This window comes from Phyllostomus discolor, chromosome X (assembly GCF_004126475.2).
Source record: "Phyllostomus discolor isolate MPI-MPIP mPhyDis1 chromosome X, mPhyDis1.pri.v3, whole genome shotgun sequence".
NCBI classification, from domain to species: Eukaryota; Metazoa; Chordata; class Mammalia; order Chiroptera; family Phyllostomidae; genus Phyllostomus; species Phyllostomus discolor.
The window spans coordinates 74,820,817-74,835,577 of NC_050198.1; the positions used below are offsets into that span (position 1 = coordinate 74,820,817).

The 14,761-nt window shown below is 39.3% G+C and overlaps 1 protein-coding gene across 6 annotated transcripts in view; it reads left to right on the plus strand.

The window, feature by feature from the left end:
• Positions 1–216: 216 nt before the first annotated feature.
• The window catches only part of STAG2 (stromal antigen 2), a 127,617-nt gene continuing 113,072 nt past the window's right edge, over positions 217–14,761 (plus strand). For 2 of the 6 annotated variants that reach the window (XM_028522365.2, XM_028522368.2), the window contains exon 1: positions 217–537. The gene's annotated coding sequence lies outside the window, so the exon portion shown is untranslated. The other 4 variants (XM_028522366.2, XM_028522367.2, XM_028522370.2 and 1 more) reach the window with 4 other exon arrangements.

Sequence of the window (14,761 nt, forward strand, 5' to 3'; positions counted from 1 at the left end):
GCGGCGCGCCCCTGCGGGCGCCCCGTTTGGAGGCGGTGTCCGAGACGCTGCACCCGCGAGGCAGCCGACCGCGATTGGCTGGTGACTGGGAGGAGGACGCGGGGTGGGAGGATTAGGAGCCCGGCCCTGAAGTACCAGCGCGCTGCCGCTAGATGCCGCTCCCTCCCAACGGGAACCGGGCGCGGGTTCGTGGCCGACAGATGGCGCTTGCGCGTTCCATTCGCCTCTAAGTCGCCGAAGAGCGAACACCCCAAACAATCCCGAAGCGCCACCAAAAAAAAAAAAAAAAAAAAAAGAAAGAAAAAAAGAAAAAAAAAAAACCCCGCCGGATCCGACCGCCACTTTCAAAACCCCCCACCGCTCTAGAACCGCGGGAGCTTCCGTCCCTGAGTAGAATTCGAGGGTGTAAAGAAGAGGAAGGGGAAAATATCTTGTACCAGCCCAGGGGTGAAGAAGCCCCCGGCCTGAGAAAGAAGGAAGGAGAAGTGGGGGAGGCGAACAGTCTCGTTGCTGCCTCTGTGTACGCTGAGGGGGGAGGTAAGTTATAAAATGGCGGAGGCGAAGCTTCTAGAAGTTTGGAGGGGCACCCGGAGGGCGCGGGGCCCACCGTGAGGTGTGTATGGTTGAAATAGGGCGCGGGAGAGGAGTTGGGAGGGAAGGCGATTGGGCGCTCCGTTGCCATTTAATTTCCCGTCTTCTTCCTTTGCCCCCAGCGGGGCCAGCCTGGAGTGGGTATAGCAAAGTCAAAGCGGGGGCACTCCTCTTCGTCCCCGCATAACCCCCAGCCCTTCTTTCTCTGCTGATCCCCCCAAGTCCCTACCTCCACAGTACCAAGGAACTTCCAACCCTCTTCCTACCTCCTACTCTTAGAGTGGCTTTCTACCGCAGGACTCTTCTTTTGGACTACCCTCGCCGAAGATTTTCTCTTCCTTCCCTCACCCCACTCTCCCTCGGGGCCTCTACGGAGGACCCCCCCAATTGGTGGCCCAAAATGGAGAACGCGGAGCAGCGCAAGATGGAGGCTCCGCTTGTCTGTGTAGCATTAGATTTAGGTGCCTTTTCTCCAGCAGGCTCTTAAGGCTGGAGAGCCAAAACTGGAGGTGGGGTGGGGTGTAGTGCAAGCCCAGTCGGGGTAGGCTAGCCGGGGAGGTTATGAGTGGGTGGGGGGGAGCAGGGTATGATGGTGAGGGGAAGGAAGAGAGCAAAATGGTGGTGCTGGGAACCTGGGGGGAGGGGAGAAGAGGAGGCTCAGTTGTGTATATTTGGGCCTCGGACCGAGGGAGGCGAGGGAAAATCTACTCTGATCACACCCCTCCCTCGTGCCCCCTCCCTTCTCTCTTCCCCTCCTTCCTTTGCTCCCTCCCTCCCCTCCCTCCCTCTCTTCCTCCCTTCCTAGAGAGGGAACAACATTCATGTGACGGGCCCCTCGGCTTCTCCCCCGCCCCATCATCTCCAGCGCGTGGTGGGGAAACTGCCGGGGAAAGCGATTGGCATCGATCTCTCCATCCCTTCCGAGGCCCGACTTCGGTCAGTTTTGTTTGGACAACAATTTTATAAATTAGGTTGGGATCTGGCGGTGTTGGCCCCCTCTTGCAGCCCTTGCCCCGAAGGGGGCCCTGCTTGGTTGGCATGGGAGGAGGGGGGAAGGGCGGGAGTGGAAGGCTGTTTGTTGGGGGGTTTTGGCGCCACTTTTGTTTTAGTTTTAGTGCTGCTTTTCGTTCCCACCCCCACCCGCGCTGTCTTTCTCAAGATACGAAGTGAGCTGATCATTGCCCCAGGTAGGCAGCTTCTCCTTTTCCCCTTCACACTTTTATTCTGGCTGGGGATTGACTTTCTTTTTCCTTCTTTCCCGTACCCGCTGATGTGAGCACGGCGATCCTGGGGACGAAAAGGGTCGGACAGGCGATGGGGGAGAGAAGGTGTGGGAAACAGCATCAAGTAGTTCCGCAAAACTTTGAGCCCCGTTCCTATTTTCTTCTGGCCTACATTCGTAATCGTATTGTTGAATTGTCCTTATTATTATTATTATTTTTTTTTGTCGCGAGAATGTCTTGCCTTGCTTTTGGTTTCTTTTAATAAGCCGCTGTACTTTCGACGGTTTTCGCTCCCCCTTGTATATATATCATTTTGTTTTTAATCTTTGAGTGTAATGGGTTTTATCGTGTGTTTTTTCGTGTGTGCTGCAGTGTTCAGCTTTAATTTTTAATATTGCATTAGTTTCATCCAGTTTGTGACTTTCTCCGTGGCCTAGAAATGTTTTATGTTGTTGACTACCACCCCTCCCTTCTCTTGGATGTAGTTTTTAAATTCAGGGTCATGGTGTTTGATTAAATGGTTATTTACAGTTTACATGATATACCTATTAGAAACTTTTGATCTGTAGGATTAGGTTTAAGTAAATGAAAAGCTTGCTCGTTTGAAATGGTTCCTTAAAATGCGCGGGCCGCCCCCCCCAGCGCCCCGTATTGCCCCATCTTCCTCTCACACCGGTGTAAATTCCGACCCCCTTGCTCCCCTGGACCGCCGTATTTCACAGCAGCCACACCCTGTATTTGTCTCTGTAGATTGCACTCATTATCAGGTTAATTTAGTGACTTAAACCACCATGATGGGACTTGCTTAAGCACAAGCTTCTTTTCCTGTTTAGTCCTAGTGGTTAGTGTCGAAAGAGGAATAATCGAGGTTTCTTGATGAAACCTGGTGCAGTCCAGCCTCTGCCTTTTTTTTTCTGTTGTCTTTTTCCTACTCCGGGCTGTTGGCGGTGTCAGCACCGCTGCTGGGGGCGGGGGTGGAGGGGAGAAAGAGTCGGGTTACCGAAGTGCGTCATTCCTGGCTCTAGCTGGGCCTGCTCGGGAGCTGCTGGTGTTTGTTACTGTCCTCGCAGCACTTTCCAGCCAACCTTCTTCTATCTTGTGCGTATTGGTTAGGAGCAAAATCAGGAGGCGGTCTCCTAATTCTATCTGTAGCCTAGCGCGTTTCGTTTAAGGGTATATGTGAACTTATTTTTTTAAAAAAACCGGGTCCTGGAAAGTGGATACATTTCTGTTTAATGACATACAATTCAGGTAGTTTAGACTTGCTTTCATATGTTTTCCAATGAACGGTGGGGTTAATTTTGAATATTTTCAACCACTTATGTTAAAATGCCTGGTTTTCTTTCTACATTGATATGAATCTATAATTAGGGATCAGAAGGACCAGCTAAGCCATAAGTGTTCAGCGGTTTTTCAAGTGGTTAAATTGTAATTTTATGACACATTATGTTAAATAGTCTGTTTTTTTTTTTTCATTTTGAGCTAAGGTGCTACATGAATGCAACCTAGTTACACATGCTTAAGTTAATTTTCATCACATATTCCTGTTTCTCCTTTTAGATATAATTTTAAATATGTCCTTTGGATCTTATGGACTTCATTAAAATTATTAAAGATGACTCTTTTTTAGCTGAATTCTTAAATTTACCACCTAACAAGGAGTTGTGTAGGTTGGCTTTACAGCTGCATGGTTAGACTTTTGTTTCTTGCTCTACGCAGTGTACTTACTGAGGTCATTGTTTTCCTCTTTCTTTTCTGAAGATAATTGGGAGAGGGAACAGGTGAAGGTAGAGATCAAACAAAAGTGGCCTTGAGTTGATGATTGTAGTAGGATGAGTGAGTACAGGAGAGAGCTCATTGCACCATTATTCTCTTTAGTTTTGTATGTACTTAAACTTCCATAATTAAGCAAATTTGAAGAAAAGATTTCAAGTTGTCTTGCAATTTTGGTGTAATAACTTAAACTTATATTTACATATCAGGTTATTTGCATGGGAGACTTGGCCTTGTGTATGAGTAATTATAGAATGCCTAATATACCAACTTTCAAAAATAATGAAATTAAACCAGTATAGAATGAGTGACAAAATGCTTGTAAATCGGTTGAACTTTAAATGGTTGTAACTTAGTTTGAATGTTAATGCTCTACTTTTAGTTTTTTAAATTTTTTTGAAAACAGGAAAATTCCATTGCCAAATTTTGTAAATTTTGCTTGCTGTCTATTTCATTAAGTTGGAGTTTGAGTTAAAGTGAGTCACTATGAAAGGATTTACTATTAATAGGAGGGGCTTTGGAAGTTGGAATAAGTGACAGTGGAAGGGATTCCAGTGCCCTAGGGAGCATTCCTGGTAGGAAGATCTGAGGTATCGGTTGAATTCAGTCAGTATTTGGTGTTTAATGAATGGGTAGACTAGAGGGTTGGAAAAGAAATGTACTTACTAGCTATTCTTTCCCAGGGTGAAATAACTAGCATTCTAGTATCAGAGACAGGCAGTGGGGGTGAGTGCGTACCTTTCTTTTTAACTGATAGGAAAATTGTGTGTAAACGTAAAGGAGTTACCCCCAAGGATCTGGTGCTAGAGTTAAAAGTTGATAATGTAAAATGTTGTAATAACATCCATTACAAAAATTCCGACCATTACCCATCAACTGTAAATAAAAGGGTAATGCAGTTAAAAGTCTGTCTCCTTAGTGTATTTGTGAATTGCTCCTAAATTCTTGGAAGGTAAGACCTTATCTTTTGCAGTTTTGTGGTGTTGAGGGTTAGGTCCCCCCTCCCATAAGATGTATTTTTGAATATATGTCAAGGTTCTAAAGGGAATCCAAAATAATGGGTATTTAATTTTAGGTTTGGTAAAGTGTGTTCCCTAATCATTGTGACAACAATTCACTCTCATCTGGTTACAGACGTTTTATAACTTTTAATATTAGTGTGTTTGTATATTTCATATTCGGCATGTTAGCTTAGAAGGATGTCAAGACAAATTGCATATCTTGAATTCCTATTCGTATGCAAATAATCTTAAATAGATGATGAGGATTATGGCTTCAAATTTATTTTATTGTGGTGAGGCAACAGCTAAACTACAAAGCCAACAAATTATGAGTTTGGTAACTTTGAAGTCTATTTTGTTAGGGTTTTTTAAAAGCCCAAACTCAAGATTTTAATGAAATTAAATTGTACATTCCTTTTTCGTCGTTTTCTTTTTTGACCTTAATGACTTTGTTGGTCACCTCAGGACAGGTGAATTAAAATTGGTGGGGTTGGATGAAGAGCAGGCTTAAGCTCCAATTATCCTTTGAGAATATAGGGTTAGATGTGAAAATATGCCTGTGACAGTTTAGTAATGCTTAATATTCTGCATGTTTAACTGATGCCACCCACAGTCATATGTGGGAAGGGAGTAAACAGTGAATAGCTTATTCTTTTTGCTTTGGGTTCTTTATAATAGATGGAAGACTTCAGTTTTTGATGCCTCAAGTTAAGTTTTGAGCTTAAAATTTACATTATAAATGGGCGCAATGATCTGTCTCTCATATCTCATTGGGATAACATTCGTATCTGTTAAATGTTGTGACTTTTTTGCATCTCATATTAAAAAACAGCCCTGGCTGGCATAGGTCAGTGGATTGAGCGTGGGCTGCGAACCAAAGTGTCGCAGGTTTGATTCCCAGTCAGGGTACATGCCTGGGTTGCAGGCCATGACCCCCAGCAACTGCACATTGATGTTTCTCTCTCTCTCTCTCTCTTTCTCCCTCCCTTCCCTCTCTAAAAATAAATAAATAAAATCTTTAAAAAAACAAACAAACAAACCCCAGACTTATATTAGCACTTTGAAATTGCTATTAGTAGGTTATTTGGAGACTTGAATGTGGCAGTTTACTGTCCAGTGGAGCATTGTGGTATACCTATTTTGGGAGTTGGGGAACATAGTAAAGGAAATGATAAATCCCAGTTAGCTGTGGGTATCAGTGTATATGGAAATGTGATTAATCATTGGAGAGTAAAGAAAACTTGAAAGATACAGGTTACTTTACATATTTTTTACATTTTCTTCTGTAATCTACTTTTGATATATGTTTAGGACTTTTAATTTGCGCTTCAATACTGTCCTGGTATAGTAATTTTCTGTATCTCCAGATATCTTAAGCTGTGGTTATGGCATGTTCTGTTTGGCAAAGATATGTGAGAAAACAGAATTGTCAGTTTCATTTTTTTTTTCAGTCTCTGGAGTTACCCATTTTGCATTTAATTTAACCAAATTTTATATATTACCGGTATAAATGGTATTGCTTGATGGAGTCGTGTTTTTTGTATATGTGCATTAAAAAAGCTGCATCTCTTTAGAGGCTGTGGCAATCTGTTGCCTGAACTGTGTTTTTAACGTATGCTTGCTTGTAGTTCTATATTTGATGGTAACCAGAAGAAAGCAAGTTTTTACGCATAGTCTAGTCAAGAGATTATTGGATTTGTTAAATCCCCCTCCCCCAAAGGAAGGGAGGGTTAATAATGCCAGTGGTTTATTTTATTATTTTAATTGGAAAATACACGACTAGGCTTGATGAGAGAAACTAGGGAGATTTCTATAAACTGTATGATCTAATGTACAACTCAAAAGTAAAATTCCCTTATAAAAAACAGTTTAGATTCTGTTGTATGTTGCCAGAGGAAGAGAAAGTAAGTCCTATTTATACTTTTGCCTGATTAACATTTATTGTAATGGGATTTGACCTATAACTTGTTGAATCCTGAGATATTCTAAGAAAGTCTTAATTTAGTTGCCATTTGAGTTCCTTTTGAATGCCAATAACTGTGGTGTATGTTTTTTAATGTGTTGTTTAATCTTCTCAGCTACCTTGCAGGATAGGTGGTTATTATCATTTTACAGATGGGGAAATTGGGGCTCTCAGAATAAATGGCTTGTTACATGATGATAGTTGACAGCCTGAATTCACACTCAAATTACTTTGGCCTCAAAAACTGCTTTTTTTGTTAAGCTCAGTAGTTTCCCTTAACTGGTTTAGGTCTTCAGTTATCTATAACCAGAAAGCACGTTATCATTTTAATGTACAAAATGACAGTTGGTTTTTCATGTGTAGTGCAAGATAAATGAAAAATTTTACAAGGGTTAGATGAGTTGCAGCCTAGTGAAGAGTCTAAATTGTGTTTTATACTAATAGTCAAAACAGTTGAAATAAGTCTGAACTTTGTTTTTGAGTATGCTCATTATACAAAAGTTTGTGGGATAATATGTTGAATTGTAGGTGTTTTTTGGTCATACTGTGGTAGATAGGATGGTTTCACTGTGGTTTTTTCCTGTCACTTATTCTCTATACTGAATAGAATAGTTCCCCAATCGTTCAGTTTGTTTGTTGAGTGGTTGGATTTGAAATAAAAATTTAGGTGATGCTTTTTATAATTCACTGCTCTGATTGGTTGTGTAGGGGGATGATTTTTGTTATTTAATGGTACTTTAAAAATGTTCTAAGTGTTAGTATTTTCTCTGTTTAAACTTCTTATTCTAGTTCATCTTTTTACTTTATTAAATTTTGTTATTTTTATCATGTAATAGATAATATTGGTGCCTTGGATTATGAGAGTCATTAATGATCAGAATCTTGATCTTAGCTTTCTTTGCTTTCCTTTTTCCCCTGCATTTCATAAACTATAACTAGAATTTTTCTTATGTGAAGGGATATTAGATGTTGGATATCTGGCATAAGATAAATTAGTGGAGATGAAGTAAAACTGAATATATTAGTGCTTTTCATAGCCATGAGTCAAATTTATATATTTTATGTTAATCATTCCTTTAAGCTTTATTCTGTAGGAAATAAATTTTCCATGTGATACAGTCTTCTACCCACAGTCTTTGTTCAGTATTGAGTGTTTTCATCCATATTTCCACCTTTGTACTCCAAGAATATCAAGACCTTGGTGTTCTACAACAGAATTATGCCTCAAGGCATCTGTTGTATGCAGTGGTTTCTTCCCGTGCATCTTACAGTGATACTAGTTATGTATCTTTATTGGGAGAATTTAGGAAATTGTCACTCAAGCCATTTTCTGAGTTTTATGGTTAGTATGATGCACACTGGTTGAGAAAGGCTGCTACTAGAATATTCAGGGACTTGGTTTGGACTAACCAGAGTTTTACTTTCCACAGTTACTTTCCTGTCAGTAACCCTAATGTAGCCTCTACTAAAATTTTGTATGATAAAATGTGAACGCAGCTGACAATACTGCCATGTCTGTGGGATAAATTGATTAGTGTTGATGTCAAGCAGTTAGTTAGTGCTACTAGTTGTTTTAAAGAATTGAATGTGGGAAGTTAAACTCATGATTTTTGTAAAAAGGAATATTGTAGGAGCACTGTTCATTATATATACAATTCAAAATTTTTTATAAAAAGTCTTTGACAGTAACTATAACATTAACAATAGCTAACACTGACTGACATGTGTATTAGCTTAGAAATGTCGTATGTGTATGTCGTATGTGTATTAGCTTACTTCATCTTCATAACCTTATGAAGTAAGATGACCATGTGATTTATTGTTCAAATCAGAGTACTTTTGAGAGTGAAAGGGGCACTAGCCAAATGGCATGCTGGGATAATAGTATAAACTAGGACTGTCTCAGAGAAACTAGGATGTTTGATGACCCTAATTAATACCCACTTTTTCAGAAGAAACCAGACTATAGGGAGGCCAAGTAACTTGCCCAATTAGTAAGTGGTAGGAAGGGATTCAAAACCCCTACAGAGATTTCTCTAGACATGAAAGTGATTTAAATTTCCATAAACTGCCACATTCTGAGAGTTTATTTTTATTCTTTTAGAGGAGTATTTACAGGTGTGGGGTAGATAGTAAAATATAAGGTACAGTGTTTTTTAAAAGCCAGTAGAATTTCTACTTGGCTTTTTTAAAGTGACTGTTCAGATTTTAGTGATTATATGTGTTAATGTTGAAAACCAACCTCTCTGAGGTCTGCCTTAATACAAGAATATTTCAGGATAATTGCTTTTACAGTTTATATCTGTATGTTTTTACATATTATTCAGACTCCTTTACCATCTTCTTAGAAGGAAATGTGAATTGTATGATATGTCATGGGGATTCTTATGTGGACAAGTTCTTCTGAGAAGAAAGCTGAAAGAGAGAATTTTGTGACTAGGGAGAAGTGGTATTAGAAAAGAAAGAAAAAGGTCCAGTTTAGAGACTTATCTGAAGTTAAACTGATTTGGTAACATAAATTGAGAGTTAAATCGTTTTTTAAAAGATTTTATTTATTTACTTTTAGAGAGAGGGGAAGGGAGGAAGAAAAGGAGAGAAACATCATTGTGTGGTTGCCTCTTACATACCCACGTGGGGGACCTGGCCCACAACCTAGGCATGTGCCTTGACTGAGAATCGAACCTACGACCCTATGGTTCATAGGCTGGCACTTAATCCACTGAGCCACACCAGTCAGGATGAGTGCTAAGTCTTGATGTCTCAATAGAGGTCGATGTCTCATTTCATAAAATTAATAGTGCTATTTTATTTGGGGTGACTTCTTGTTGCTTTGTATTTCTGGCCTGTTTATGTTTGTGGTACCTCCCACCCCACAAAAGTGAGTACTATAGGTGAACTCAAACATTTGGAGAAATGATTTGAGCATAATTGCAGATGTACTGTATTGTAAACTAAGATTTTCCCCCTCTTTTTTTTTTCAGTGGGGGTGAGTCAGTGGTGGTCTAATCTTAAAAGAACTTTGAGTTTTGTATTCATTCTTGGGTATTTTAGTATGTCATTGAGGAATTTGTGATTTTCTCTTCTAGCTAGTTTACTTTTAGGATGTTTTGTTGGTGTCACTATTTTATTGACAACTGAGAGGTTAGTATGTAAGTCTTCAGTTTTTAAAAAGTCTTATTTAAGTTCATTAAAGCCATCATGAAGTTGGAAGTGGTATGGGAAACCACATTTGTGACCAGATGAAGAAATGTGAGTATTGATAGACAGAAGTTTATATTTTGTGGATTTGATCTATTATATTAAATTAATGCAGTTGGTTTTTTATAAAGCTACTGCTAGTTTTTAGTCTGGAGCCCATGGGTAGGATGGAGGTATGAGAACCCTACGAAATTACTTGGAAAGTGTGTAAGTGTGTTTTTCCCCCAAGTTTTTCAAAAACATTCATTCATTGTTACATCAGCTGGTACTGAAAAGTGCCTACAGAGATGGAGGTATATATTTAGGTAACATTGTCAGTTGGGCTTTATCACTCAAAAGGGTGATAAATAATCCCTTTAAAAACCACTGTGCACTGGAATTACTATATATTAAAGCAGAGGTGTCCAACCTGTAGCCTAGGATGGCTATCAGTGTGGCCCAACACTAAATTTTAAATTTACTTAAAACATTTCTTAGTTTTATTACTAAGTTTTATGAATTAGATGTATGCATTTTCTCTGTTAGTGATCACAGACTTGGAACCTGCTTGACAATTTTAAAAGATTATCAAAAGGGCCGCTGCATAATCAGGGTTATTATGTGAGGACATTTTTGCTTACCTGTGGTGGTGTATATCACAAAAATTATGCACGGACCTTTGTTTTTGCTCATCAGTTTTTGTTAGTGTTTGTGTGCTTAATGTGTGGCCCAAGACAACTCTTCCAGTGTGGTCCAGAGACACCAAAAGGTTGGACACCCCTGTATTAAAGAGTATCAGGCTAAAACCAATAGTCATCAGCATAGTTTGATAGGGTCCTCAATTTGAGATTAATGACAAGTATTTAACACTAAAGGACTATTCTGGAAAGCTTTAGGGAAATAAGTAACAATTGAGGACTGTTAATGTAGCCTTGGAATGCTTCAGTCATTGGCGGTTGTTAATAAACTAAGTTAAAAGAGCCCATGACCAACCCCTATAATGAATTACTGTTACCAAAGGTCGAAACCTAAATGATACACTGGTTCTGTGTAAAACCAAAAGAGGCAATCAGCAATCACTCTGTTATGGGACTTTTGAGTCTGTCTTTATTTCAAGTTCTAAATGCTTACTTTTAAATAGGAACTTAGATTTATGTATGCTTATGCTTTACTTTTGGATTCTTTGTTGGAATGTTAATTTGAAATATCTTTGTAGCAATATATGATGCTTATTAAAGTCATTCTCTATATAGGATATGTATGATGATAGAGGTTTGGTATATTTGAAGTATTTTCATTTCAGGATTGGGACATATGGTATTCTTTTTTCTTGGATTTCTAACCTTTACTCTCTTGAAAAGCAGAGAGAAATTTTCTGTACTCACCAATGTGTCTACTACCTTGTACTTAATTTGCAAACTTTATGGTGACTAGAATGTTATTACAAAGAACACGTTTAATATCCTCTTACTTAAAAAGACCTTTTTGTGGTTTAAGAAGTAGTATTAAAGATAGGAACATGAACCTTTGAGAATTTCCCTTTAATACTGAAGAAGTAGAGAAAATATAGGAAATATTAGCAAAGCCATTAATATTTTCCCTTTGGGATGTGTCCCTCCCTGTTTCCACCACTCAATTCAGGCCAAAAGGCATTCCTCAGACTTTATCCCTGGCAGGGGAATTGAGGAAGTGGTGGTAGCCATGGCTGGCAAAGGAAGCAGAAGCATGAAGGTATGTTTTTGAAAAGCAAAATTGTCAATGACAAATGGATTTTTCCAGCACTGAGTGTATGTACTTTTTTGAGTTTTGATTAAATACCAGTGCATAATGTGCTATTATTCATTGAAGACTCTTCAGTAGTTGCTTTCATATTTGGTTGTTTCAGATACACTTGAAAATTTTCAGAGGGACTATTTGGGCAGTATGGGATTGTATTAGAAAAGATCTGTTAGTAGGGAATTAGTTCCTAAACCTTTGAAGTAGTCTGAAACAGTCATCCAGGTTGTCAAAGAAAAATAGCAAACCCACCTTGAGAGGTAGTCATTTGTGTGTGTGTGTGTGTGTGTGTGTGTGAATACGTAGTGTTTAAATGTACAATATTGGTCGCTATCCAGATTTTTCGTAACTAAATTTTTAACTTTTTCAGGCTAGGAATTATGTTTTTATCTGATTTTGTTTGAGTCCTTGTCTCATGTAGTACATGTTACACAGATTCTCAAATAATTGAAATGAAACCAGGTTTTCTAGAAATGTAAACTTGCATTATAATTGCATGATTAATAAAGAACTGTATGTTGGAAGAGAAGTAGTCAGTTAGTTTCCTTTAGTTGGCTTTGCATTAATGATAAACTTGAAGTTTGTATCTATAGGACATTATATAGTAGTTGTACTAGACTCCCTAACATTTAATTTATTTTTTACAACAACCGCGTGAGGTAGCTGCTGTTGGTATTTTCACTTACTAGGTTCAGAATTGGTTAAATGACTCGCCCAAGATAACTCAGCTAGTCAGTGGCAGAGCTTCCTTTTAATCCAATTCTGCCTAATTCCAGCACACTTCTTTATGTGGGGACACACTGCCTCCCAGTGGGGTGAATCACAGATTTTGTAGCAACTTTCGTGGAGGTGGAGAATTAAAGGAGACAAGAATCCTAAATTGATGAGACTGAGGCGGAAGTTAAACTTCTCAAAGTAGTCAGAACATTTTTGAAAATCAGGTAGGAGAAATGCTTCTTTTCTTCTAAGAGCTGATAGAGGATAAGTCATGCTCAGTCTGAAGTTACATGTGAATATGTTTCATGTTTTATAATAAACATTAAGTAACAACTAGAAGAGGGTTGGATTGGGGGAAGATGATGAAGTTTGTGGTATTGTACTTGTTTTAATCAGTAAAGTGACACTTGAATTAATTTTAAGGAATTAAACTTGTTACAAATTATGAAACAAAATGTTAGCCAAAGCATTATCAGCATTTGTCTCACGAGTAGTGTTCTTACTAAAGGGCAATAATACTTATAGGAACAGTCTGTTCAGGTAGATTGGCCTAAATGCAGGCAACGTTATGCCGCTTTGCATTGTTCTGTTCTGTTTTTCATTTTCTCCAGCCTTCTTTTTCTGCTGCTTTCCCACCTCCAGTGTTTTTACACTTTCTAAAATTCTCCATGGAAAGTAGAAACGTGATGGTGATTTCCTGTTTTTAAATTTTTATGCTAGTCTAATGCTAGAAAATTATATATGCTAGACACTTCTGCATGCTGGGCACTAAAATAGAAGTGATTTCAAAAATTAACCCATTTAGTCCTCAATAATCCTGTGAGGTGAGCACTGTAATTATTTCTTATTTATAGGTGAGAAGACAGGTGCAGAGTGAAAATGTAAAATTGCCTGAGGACATGTACAGTGAGTCCTCACTTAACACCATCCATAGGTTTTTTGGAAACTGGCTCTAATCAGAACGACAAGTAACAAAACCAGTTTTACCGTAGGCTAATTGATATAAACAAGAGTCAAGTTCCTACAGCATATTTCTAGTCACAAAATCAACCAAATTTCTAAGTAAAGACTCAAAACATTTTTAATATTAACCATTGAAATGCATTTGAGCTATATATACCTTTAAGGAAGATTAAGAAATGCAAGAGAATTATTTTCGAACCCACTTCTGGCTGTTCAGGGTACAAGGTGGGACCCCCCCGCCCCGGCCAGGATGCCCTTCCACACAGAGAGAGGCACTCACACCCACCCCCACTGGGCCTGGGGCAGTGTAGACACTCCAGTTCACCTCACGTGCACATGTTTGCGATGTGGGAGGAAGCGGAGTCCCTGGAGAAAACCCACACAGACATGGGGAGAACATGCAAGCTTCATGCAGGAGTCCTGGCTGGGAATTGAATTTTTCATTAAATTGAAATGATGTTGAATGAGATAACATTATTTGAGCACCTGCTGTACCTAGGAAGAGGTGGAGAGCCTTGAAGTGCACCCAGGCTGTCTGGCTGTAGAGTCCATGTTCTTAATGCTACAGCACCATGCTGCTGATTAGTTGACATTAACATGAATGGTTTCATCATCCTGGTGATGTATTTATTTAAGCTCTCCCTTTAATTGTGGAATTATGTTTGTTTATCCTTACAGGAATTTTAAGGTTAGCAGAGGATTAGGTAAATTTCTGATCCTCAGGTTTCTCAAGCATAGAATAATACCAGCTGCCTTATATATTATTATGGGAATTAGATATCAGTACCTTTTCTGAGCAGTTTCTGTGTACCAGACGATATGCTGAGGATTTTGCTGGCATGATAGGCCCCCAAATAACTGTAATCTCCTTTTTTTTTTTTTAAAGATTTTATTTATTTTTAGAGAGGGAAAGGAGGGAAGGAGAGAGAGAGAGAGAGAGAGCGAGAGCGAGAGAGAGAGGGAGAGGGAGAGGGAGAGGGAGAGGGAGAGGGGCATCAATGTGCGGTTGCTGGGGGTTATGGCCTGCAACCCAGGAATGTACCCTGGCTGGGAATCGAACCTGGGACACTTTGGTTCCCAGCCCGCGCTCAATCCACTGAGCTATGCCAGCCAGGGTGTAATCTCCTTTATTGAGTACATTTTATATGTCAGATGTCTAAGGATATTATGCACATTTTACAGGTAAGAAAACTGAGGCCTAAAGGAAATAAATAATTTGCTGAAATAGGTTCCTACCTCGGGGCCTTTCTGTTGCTGGTCCCTCTGCCTGGCTTGGTTCCTCAGTTCTTCAGGACATTTTGTTCATTCATCCATGATGGACACTTGGGTTCCTTCCACTTTTTTGCTATTGTGAAAATGCTGTGGGGCGTACAAATACCTGTTCAAGTCTCTATTTTAAATTCTTTTGTATATATACCCACAAGAAGAATTGGTTCACAAATGAGTGTCTAGTATGTAGCAGGCACTCTGCTAAATAAGCACTGGGGATTTAGTAATGGACAAGAGAAGCCTGGGCCCTGCCCTCATAGAATTTATAATCTGGTAGGGGTACAAAAGATTAAGCAGTTATAATTAAG